The following is an 11,536-nucleotide window of genomic DNA, read 5'->3' as shown; positions in this document are numbered from 1 at the left end:
AAACAAAATAATACCATTTCTTTAAGACATAAAAAGGTAAGTTTATGTAATCGGTTTTTCAAATGGGATGCCACAAAATTAGAGCGATAGGGACAGCAAACAAATTCATGTTTTTCTCGCTCTTTTGACATTTCTCTTCAGTGCGATTTGAAGAAATCGAAAGTCAGACATAATGGCATGGAATTTTTATAGGATTAAAGAATTTCATTGATATGCGAAACCAGTTTTGTTTTATTAAAAAAAAAAAATTGTGTAGCGCCCTCATTGCAAATCCCGTTAAAAATAAAAATGGGAGCCCAAAAATTAAGTTATTTAAATTTTTTACTAAAATTTTGAGGTTAAGTATGGAAGGTGTATATACAAAAGTTGTGGATGACTTCATTATCTAGAGTTATTACTTTCTATAAGACTCGTAGTTTTATCGCAGTAATCGATCTAGCCTTTAAAGAAATCACGTTCACCAACTCCATATAATGAATATAGTGGAAATACTACTATTATAAAGTTGGTAGTCCCCTTTAATTATTTCACTCGTCGTTTTTTCACTTCTTTGAAAAATTTAGACTATGATAGGTCAAATTAGTGAAAGAGTTTGTCCGGAAAGTATTAGGACTAAGTCAATTTAAAAAAATTGAACTAATCGTTATAATTCTTTAAAAAGTTTCCATTACTCGTCACTTGTGATTGTTATTCAAAAATTGAGGGCACTTAAGCCCTGTTAGAATGTTCTTGGCACACTTCCATTCGCCGCAATTTCTGGTCGTCAGTGAGCACTTTTGGGACAATCYTCGCGCACCCTTTCATGAACCACAGATTTTAATAAGAAACAGAACACTTCTTGGCAAAACAACATCTGGCAAAGCCTGCTTGATCATATCAAACGTCTCTGTCGCAGATTTACCAAATTTCACACAGAATTTAAACGCATACCTTTGCTCTAACGAACGATGCATTTTCGGCTTGCAACAGTCATAGAAACACGTTGTGTGAAAATGTATGTCYTGATTCYCCAGGTGCTCGCAGACAACTGACCAGTTCGTTCGTTCGCGCACGCTCCGAAGTACACATGTGCTCTTTTACGCAATTATCCTTGCTACAAAGTCATCAAAGAGCTTACTATATATTTGCAATTGCGAATATAACCACATTTATAAATCATTTATACAAACAATAWTCATTAAACTAAGCTCATAGCAAATATGTAAACAATTAATCAATAATCGAAACCGTCTAAYAGCCAACAGGTATTCACGCGCCTCAGGCATAATTCATATATTACCGGCGAAGAGCTGAAAAATTGCGTTCGCACGTGCATACATTATGTCACAATGCTGACAAGAAGACAGAAGCTTGCCGTCAAAAAGAGCCGCTCATGCAACCGATAATCGGTATTCGGCACACCGACGTACGTTAGCTGCCAACATCCGGACTTGTTAAGTGTGTGCCTGTCTACGAATTATAATTGAAACTGCAAACATATTCTCCATCCAAAATCTACGCAATTTACTTCTTCTATTCTCATTAACAAAATGAAACATACAAAAACAMCTAACAATAATACCGGTACCGGTAATTCTAAGAACGGTGCGGCATGCCTAGCATCTAGAGAATGATTTTGCTGGTAATTTGCATGCAAATTTTTGTATTGGGTTCTGCAAATTTTTTACCTCGGTATATGCGTACGATTGGCAGACTGTGAGGAAGTATTTACTATTACTTGTATGCTTTAATCTGTTCTTGTTCCTAGTTCTTTTTKGTTGTTTATTTGAAGTAGCGAAAAAGAAACATGACAAAACAAATATTAACAAATTCACTTTCAGAACGAGACTTACGCTCGTGTGCAAAAACAATTACAAAAACAAAAATTATTAATATTTTCGTGATAACACATAACTAGCTACAAATATATATATATATATATGGTATTTAGTGCGTCATGCCGAAGCTTTTTAGGAAAAGTACAGCCCGAACCAAGCTTCGAATAATTTCGAACATATKTTTAATTGCATATACCTACAATATTACAATTAATAGTACCCTATACAAGCAAAACAAGTAAAGCAACCTAAGTTCAGGTATAACCCGAACAAAATTCATGCCAATTTTGTGAAAATATCTCGTCAAATAAAAAWGTTTACTATACAAGAACTTAATATTGGGCGATTAATTCGTATGGCATCTATAATCTATATTGAACCCATATCGACGGTTCCAACAAATGGTCAGTCTCTTAAAGAGAAASTTACATGGGCAAAAATTCAGATCCATATCTTAAAAACTTTGGGACTATTTCGCGTTTATGAGACAATCGAACGGCCATGGCTCGAGATACATATATTATTGTGTGTCAAAAAAGTAATATTTTTTCGCTTGGTATTCTGAAAAACAAGTCCTTAGATATGTCTAAAAAATTTCCTCGCCTAACATTTTTCTATTTTTTCTTATTATTATTAGAGAGAAAAATGTCAAATCTCGCAATCAACTATCGGAAAAATATCTGAATATGACACAACATATTTTTTTTTTAAAGTAGTTGACACCTCTTCTATCAACGATTTTTGCGGTTGTTGTACCTTTTTTCATAAGCATTTTTTGGGATGGCTACTTCGGCGAATTTCGTTTTATCTCGACGAATGAAAACGGGTTCYCAGGAGCGCCAGAAAAAAATCTAACGGAGCCAAATCTGGTGAATGCGGTGGTTGCTCTATGGTATTCGTTGCGTTTCTGGCTTTAAATTCGGTCATAATCATGGCTCGATGCGAASGTATTTTGTCATYGTGTAAAATCCATGAATTGTTCTTCCACAATTCCGGCAGCTTTCGGCAGATGTCTCCATGCAAAGGCCGCAACACGAGGAAATAGAATTATCGATCGTCCTTTTTACAGTACTCTGTTCGTGTCAAAAAGAACGCATTTGATCATATCAAATCATTCGAACGACTCCCGAGAGATGTCGTACTCTCTTGACATCTCTCTAACACTTGCCTATATAATGTCGTACTCTCTTGACATCTCTCTAACACTTGCCTAACGATTTTTAAGCACCATGGGTAGATTCCATCCATATACCTCATTTTTTTAATATTTTCATTACCGTAACCTTTTCCAACATTAAAAATGAATTCGTCCACAAAATTTGGTTAGATATACAAAATTTTAGACAAATTCCTTGTTCGACATTTTCAGCCATTGTAAAAATCGCAACGCACTGAGATATACCGACCTAAGCATCTGCTGTAAGCAAACTAGTTGACAGATCCCGTTAATATTTGGCATAGTCATTTGGGACAGTCCTACAAACTGAGCAAAATACATTTTTGATACTTTTGCAAACTGCTACTAGACATTATACTAGTTGTATCCACCTAACGGTTGTACGAATCACCTAAAACTGATCGGGTTAGATCTAGGGTTATATCCCATATATATATATGATCAGGATGACGAGAAAAGTTGAAATCCGAGTGACTGTCTGTCTGTTCGTCCGTCCGTCCGTGCAAACTGTAACTGGAGTAAAAATTGAGATAGGTACCGAATGTTTGGATTCCAGTACCGTTAGTTGACTTATATTCGAACATTGCGGCCATATGTCATAATGGTATGTATGTGTGTCAAAACTGGGTTGAATCGAGCCAATATTTCCCCTAGCTACCATATACCTAATATAAATATTTTCGAACTTCCGGGTGACTTTATACCTCATATATCGTACAGTATGTGAGCTATCTCAATGATTATGAGAGAACGTGCCTAAAATAAACAAATTTGAGCGAAAACTTTACTTAGACCCCATATAAATGTATCCAAGATATTCGGACATCCATCTGATTTTATTCTATTTGATTGGTTTAAATCGGTTTTGCAAATTAAGGTACCTGGATTTGATTTTTGCAAGTTCCACTAGTCTAAGATATTCGGTTGCACCCGAACTTGGACCTTTCTTACTTCCTGAAATATCATTTATCCGTGGAATTTAATTACAATTTTCGTGTGCTTTTTTTGTCACATCACCTAAGTATAGGTAGATTATGTTCGACTATATAAAAAGCTTTGAAGATCAAAAATTAAGACACTATATTAAAATCCAGATAACATAAATTCGGAAGAATTCCACTTACTATTATTATTATTATTATTATTTTTTTTTTTTTGAAAAGTTCCATACTGCGTTCCATAATGARATTCAATACATAGTTTTATGCAGAGATCGCTGAATTATAGCTATAAATATATTTTAGCACAATTAGACATTTATCTCTTATATTTTTGGATTCTTAATTGTGCTTGGCCTTCGATTTTTACTGCACACTTGCCTTGCCTTTGAACAGTCCACTTAACAATTTGCATCCACTCGTGACACAGCAGTCGTTAATAGCCCTGTTACCAATTTATTTTGTGGCTAAATTCTTGGTCATTGTCACTTCCGTATGCGTTTCGTCGGCGCGTGCATTTGCAGATGATATGCGCCAAGCGAGACAACTGGGTTAGTCGGAGCGTTCGTTTGCACCTTTTAATTTAGTTAAGAATTTTATATCTAAGCGAAAAATGTTGCATAGAGCGTTAAATGTGGTAAATGAAAAACATTTTTGGCAATATTAAAGTTGTTATAAAATATATTTATTTGATAATAAGTTTCCGGAGATTYACTTAAAAAGATCTTACTCCATAAAAGGAATATTTGAGACTCGTTAACGATATTTGGAGAATTGAAAGTTGTTAATTTCTCCTCGTATTTAAACCAATACTCACCTTTAAAAATGCAAGAAAGATTTTTTTATTATTATTATTATTWTTTTTTTTTATTGTCRGATGACTGACCAACCGGCGCTTCGGCCTCTAATTTATTTGATGTAAATATCTTCTAAATCATTTGAGAGCTGAGAAACGGACAGGCTGAATACATTAATTTTAGCATTACCAATACTTGAAAAARAATGTCACGTACCAAATTTGGTTGAAATCGATCAGCGGTTGCCAAGATATGTGATGTCACCTAAAAGTGGCCAAGTCACGAGTCAGACGATTATTTCATTGATGACAAGAGATAATTTGTCTACTTCTCATTTAAAACCAGAACCATTCGCTTCGCTTCCTTATCCATTCTGAAGAAAGAAGAACCAACGGCGCGGTTATTGAGACCAATGATGTAATATATGTATGCCAGCATCTGTACACTCTTATAGAAGAATGTACATTCTCTATTTAGCTCTGCAGCTCGTATTATTTTCACCAGAAATAGAGACATAGCGGCATAGARGCAGTTTTTTTCGGGCTGTCGAAGGCAGCTTTAAAATCGACGGAGAGGTGGTGTGTGTTGTTCTTCCTTTCACCGGTCTATTCTAAGATTTGGCGTTTGGTGAAAATCTGATCAATAATAAATTTTTGAGGACTAAAGCCATACACGGTGGGTTTATCTCACGATAATTAGCGCAGATTGTGTGGTCCCCCTATTTGTGGACTGGGCAAAGCACACTTAAGTTCCAATCATTGGGCATGCCTTCATCCGACCATATCCTGCAAAGAAGGTAATGCATGAGCCTTTTCAGTTTTTTCGCCGACGTATTTGAAATTGACCGGCCCCGTCGCTTTGTTGTTCCTCAGGTGGGTAATTGATTAGATCACCTCTTTAGGACCTATAAGAGTATGCTCTGGCCTTGAAACATTCCGCTAATAGAATTTTCGACCATTAGCCCTGTCCGCCAGGTGCTCAAGTTCATCAAACTCCCTTCACTTCAAAACTTTGTCGGCATATGCGCCTCGCTTCACTCTTTAACTCTCGGCATCTAAGCTTTATTAGGACGTCTTTATATTATTCCAAAGGTGTGATTTTTTTCTTACCTAAACCCTTATTAACTTAGAAATCGGTTTGTGATTAGCTCTGATATGGGTCAATAGAGCGGACAAATAAGAAAATTCGGTTTTTAAGCTTATCGCGAGATTTTAGGGGTGGTTTGCAAATTACAATTTTGGATTACCGTTCTACKCTACACAACCTACAAGAAAAATAGCATCACTTCCTAGATAAATCGACTTGATTCCTTTTTGTTGCATTGTCTAATCATTATTCATCAGAAAGGTACTTATAAAGATTATTTTGAGGCACTTCTAGAACTACACTGTGTTTTTGGAACATTTGTATTAAAATTCATATAGTATACTATATTGTATATGCAATTCCAGCAACATTTCGTACGTCGGCCTCCACTTTTTTAATATTTACACTTTCGATATTTATTTTATACTCAGAAATCAATATCTTAAGAAAGATCTACCAGTATATTCAGAAAACATAAAAAGGTCATAGACTCTTCAAACCGTCCTCGTGTCAAGCCTAATTAACTTATATAGTGCATCATTAAGTAAATGTATGATTAATTTAAACTAATTCCATTGAGATTACCAGAGTGGCCAACACTGCCGACATGATCAACCTGATGATAACACACACTACGGTAAACACAAAAAGCATAAACAATTTTGGCTGTAAACTTAAGCRGAATTTTTCAAGTTCAAAGTCAAGTCTTCGCTTGAACCAGTTTGCCGCSACTGCAGACTTGAACAGCAGCGACGGCGAGCGAGACAAGGCGAGCTTTGTTTAGCACTGCAAAAATTAATTGCCGTTGCGCATAACCGTTTAGAGATAAAAAAAAATGCTGTTTGATATTTGGCAATTCAAATGCATTGAAGCATTGTTTGTGGAAACAAATTGGCAATTGCCACAGTGTATGCAGCGCAAATTTATTGCAGTCTGTTTGTGATTAGCTAATTTATAAGCACGGTAGTTATTTCTGCATGCCGACCCTTGACATCGCAAAGTGCAGGAAGAAGATTATCCAAAACGGAAGGCAAAGTGTTGAAAAAAAAAAATGAAAACAACAGTGATCATCAATCAAAACTGCCGATCGGATCGAACACATACAACAAACACCACTTTATTGCTTGTTGCTTTTGTGTTTCCAAGCGAGTTCGCTAGTGTCTTTCCGTAAGCTGCATACTATGTTTGGTAGGTAAAATAATTGTGGCCAAGAAGAATAATAGAAGAATTAAAATCAACCAATCTTAAAATATTAAAAATAAAAAAATATTAAAAAACGCGAATGTCAAGAACAAGACAGCCGAAGACGCGAAATGCGCTCGTGGCACTGTAGAACAAATGAAGTCGGTCGTGCGCAACTCGTCAAACAACCGACTGCATAGCAAACGAACGAGCTAACGAAGCTGTGAAGCGATCAATTAACTACCCCAATGAGACGGCACATACACATTCTAGCGTAAATGTGTGTCAGCTTATAGCGGCACAGCATTTGGAGCTGAAAACGAAACTGYGTCTGACAATTTATTTTGCTTGTGTATGTACTTACGTACTTTTAATAWATAATTGTTTATATGCATGCGTTTGAAGCTTGTGTGGGTTTATGGCCATTTCTTGAGCTTTCTTCTGATATATTTCTTTCTACATACATACATATATATATATACAGTTCAGTTGTCTCTTCACTTCGCACCAGTAGCTAGCTGATCATATGTATAGCATAGGAGTTTGCTTACCCACGGAAGTGTAGATACTTAGTGCCGCGCGATCGTGGCAAGAAGCTCAGTACGTGAATGGTTATCGTGTGAAGCGGTTGCTTGAAAAGTTAGGCGGCACATTTTCGCTGAGAAATACACCATTAGCACCGTTAGTTTGAAAAGTTACAGCAACCATAGCCGTAGTGAACTATTTAGCGCGGGTGCGTGATTGTCAGCCAACAAAATCGTGCAACGTTTCAGGGCTTAGAGAGCTGAATTGTCTAAATTAAAGTACAGGTGAGGCGTGTAGTATTTTAAAATGGACTAAAAATGATATAAAGCACCATTGAAAGATATACAAATAGTGAAGTGAAATGAAAAGAAATGTGAACATTACAGTGTATGTTACTACAACAGACAGTGCCTACGCTGCGTATGATCAACATCCTGCGACCTTAGATATCCAAGATAGCATATTTTTTTACGAGAATAACTGTAAGACTATTGTTGATTTTACATTCAGATAAAGTGATGACTGTGTTTTGTGAAAAAAAGTAATTAAAATTTAAATGAATTGAAATCGTAAGAAGAGCGCTTAATTATATACATTACTTTCCCTTTACAGCGAATTAACTGGTTTACCGCAACTTGCCAAATTTATTTAAATGATTTTGTATGCCTATTTCTGTGTAAATTCAAACTCCTACGTGCATTTTATAAATTTTTACACATAAAGAAAACAAAAAAAAAAAAGATTATCTCTGTGAAACCTTAAATTCGCAGGAGAAAAAATGTATTTTATTTTAAAATGTTTAAAAATAAATAAGAACAAATTGATTAATGGAAAAATAAAACAAAAAAAGAAAAATTTTGGCAACGAAACTACAATATTCACAGGTACTTTTTTGCAGCAACTATAGATAGGGAAAGCGATGTGCCAGTTCTTTCTAATAACCTGGTTTGATATAAATAACCGTCAAGCCAAATTAAGTTTGCTTATAATGAAATATGTTCCTAATTAAGATCTTGTACAGTTTGTATAGCTATAGTGATCCAATCTAAACAGTTTCTACGGATATTCTACCTCTACCATGGGCAATACTGCATGTTAAATGGCGWAAAGGTATCTCGTCAAGCGTCTTTATTTGATAATAAGCTATGTCAAATTTTGTGAAGATATCTCGTCAAATAAAAAGGTTTTTCATACAAGAACATCTTTCAAATCGTTCAATTTTATATTTCGATAAATGAGCAATTTCTTAAGAACAAAAKARSGWGGGTAAAATTTCAGATCGATAACTCAAAAATTGAGGGACTAGTACCAGTTATATAGACAGTCGGGCATTTTAAAAATATTCTAGGCTTGTCACGTTAATTGTTTATACATATATATACTCTTTATAGAATCTCCAACGCTTCTTTCTGAGTRTAACAAACTTYGYGACAMACTTAATATAMTCTGYTCACTATTCTAAAGATATTCATAGGTATTRTTATGAAAATTATTARAATCSCTTTCGATTCATAGTTTTTGAAAAAGAACAAAAATGTTCGATTTACTCCCTTAAAATGAACTACTTCTTTGTGATAATCGTAGTACATATGTACATTAAATAACGAAAAAGTCCAAGATGGACATTTAAAAAAAAAAAATGTCGCGAAATTTTAATGGCAAAAATTCTAATAAAATATAATATTTCATTTTTTATATGAGAAAAAAATTTTGAAAAAAATATTGTTTTTACCTGAGGAAACCCATGTAACACCTTAACGAGATCGTCATCGTTTTAACGGCAATTGTGCTTGTGCAAATTTATATATTCTTAATATTTTAAACTCTCTTTTCAAAGTGAAAATATTTATGCATTCACGTCGTTTTATTTACGATCTTCCACAAAAACTTAACCGGTATGAGATTCGTGAAGTTGGTTAATTTCATTAAACTACTTAGGTATGTCCTAATTTACATAAAGATCGTGCAATATTATAAACATATTGTTCTTTGACTTTCTGCTGAACAATAAATAACTAAGMTCTGCTGCACTTGCGTGGCATGAAATCCCGGTTGACTAGTTTAGACTAGAATTTAATCTCTTTAAAACATGCATAACACGCTTTGCARATTATATAATAGTTWACTACTAAATTCAGATATCTATTTTTGTAGCCATATTGAACTGAATGCACCTGTTTGACTTCAATATATGATATATATGAAATACATATATGTACATATTTTTGCTTTTCAATTTAATGAAAACTGATGCGATTTTAAATTTCCGCAGAGCAAATAATGGAAAATTAACTTAAATAAAAAAAAAATAATGAATATAATAAAAAAAATTAAAATACTAATTTCATCAGAAATTAGGAAAAATAAATGTATAATGGAGTCGTGGTTCAGAACGAAATTAATATAAAATTTATGCCAAAAAAATCATAATTTAAAACTAATAGATAGGGTATGGTTTGGGTTCAAGATATCAGCTAAGGAAATATTCCTATCTGATTATGTTCTTTCAAAAATTTGGTGTAGTTAAAATATCCACATGTTTTACCAGAACCTGAAAATTAAAATTTTAGCACCCCTTTTTATCAAGGTCACTACTATAAATATGTAACAATTCAATTTAACACCCTTTTTTATGACAAGGTTACTACCWTAAACAAGCAACAAGCCCAGCGACCTCATTAAAAATATTCAGTAATCAAATCACTGAGTCTTATTTGACAGCTGAGCAGCCAAGTGGAAATCTGTTGACACTCAATGTYTCAGTGACAAATTAGTTAATCTGCAAATTGTCTATTAGTAAAATAAAAAAAAATTTAATTGACTATTTAATTAAATATAAAAAAATAGTTTTAAGTTAGTACATTATAGGACTGAAGTTTGATAATAATAAATGAGAATATATAAATAGCTATGCATTTTGTAGATAAGAAATGATCGATATTGTTATCAAAGTATCGATAAAAAACGATTTTTTAAGTCGATATATTTCCTAACAAAGCCAGTTTTATCGATTTTTCTACACAAAAGTTAAGCGTTTGAATTAAAATGATACCACAAATTTTCCATCTCCCGGAATCATAAGAAGATATTGCTGAAATCTATCGATTAAGCATAGCGGTTAACCATAGGAAGCTCATAGTTGATTTTTTTTGCTTTTATTAAAAATACATTTTTTATTGCATATTTTTCAAAAATATATTAGCTATTCCAAGTTTTCTATATAAAGTTATTGAGTGTATAAATATGTAAGAACACCTCTTAGTATTCGGACATTAACTTGCTCACTGGGAGTATTCAGTACAGAGCTTTGGTAAAAATGAAACCAAAATATTTAACAAAGCTATTTATAAATATGTATGTATATGCAAATATATTTTTAAAATTTGAGGTGAATATTTTTTGAAGAAGTTTCTTTAGTATGATRTAGATTGTATAAATAGCTTAATTAACTATTTTGGGTTGTCATACACTAATATACATACCCAGATATACATACATATTCCTTCAAAATTGCTAACAATTGACAATGGAAAGTGCTAATTGGCAATTGTGTCATAGATACTTCCTATTCGCCGTTATACTTATTTTAACAAGCCATCAATAAATCCACACTAATATATATGTGTATTTTTATTTTTCTTTAAGTTAAGTCATTAAAACAAAATTGGGGGTCACTTAGGTACGAACTCGTGTAAAGTAAGTCATAAGCTTATATATGTATATATACTTGTATGCGTATATGTTACTGCGTCAAAATCACAACTTTTTTTATGATATTTGCATAGGTCTTCCATATAAACAAATATATTTTTTTTTTCATTCATAGAAACTTAATAGGTTTTAAACGGCTATACCTACTATTATACTTCTAATAGTTTGTCTTAGAGTTTAGTAAAGTTCAAAAACTTAACTTAATGAATAATAATAAAGAAAAAATATTAAAATATATGTAATTTGTGTTTTTGTGATTTGTTATGGTGTATGTGTAACTAAACTAATTGCATGTGACTTACA

At 33.3% G+C, this 11,536-nt stretch overlaps 1 protein-coding gene across 1 annotated transcript in view; it reads left to right on the top strand.

The window, feature by feature from the left end:
- The first annotated feature begins 7,520 nt into the window (after positions 1-7,520).
- LOC108967667 (elongation of very long chain fatty acids protein AAEL008004) overlaps positions 7,521-11,536 on the top strand; it is a 14,660-nt gene continuing 10,644 nt past the window's right edge. Inside the window, exon 1 of the mRNA XM_018931240.1 lies at positions 7,521-7,806. The gene's annotated coding sequence lies outside the window, so the exon portion shown is untranslated. The remainder of the gene's footprint in view (positions 7,807-11,536) is intronic.

Source organism: Bactrocera latifrons, unplaced genomic scaffold (assembly GCF_001853355.1).
Source record: "Bactrocera latifrons isolate USDA-ARS-PBARC rearing strain unplaced genomic scaffold, ASM185335v1 scaffold_194, whole genome shotgun sequence".
Lineage (NCBI taxonomy): Eukaryota > Metazoa > Arthropoda > Insecta > Diptera > Tephritidae > Bactrocera > Bactrocera latifrons.
Note: the sequence above shows the minus strand (reverse complement) of the source record. Positions and strands in the feature narration are given on the sequence as shown.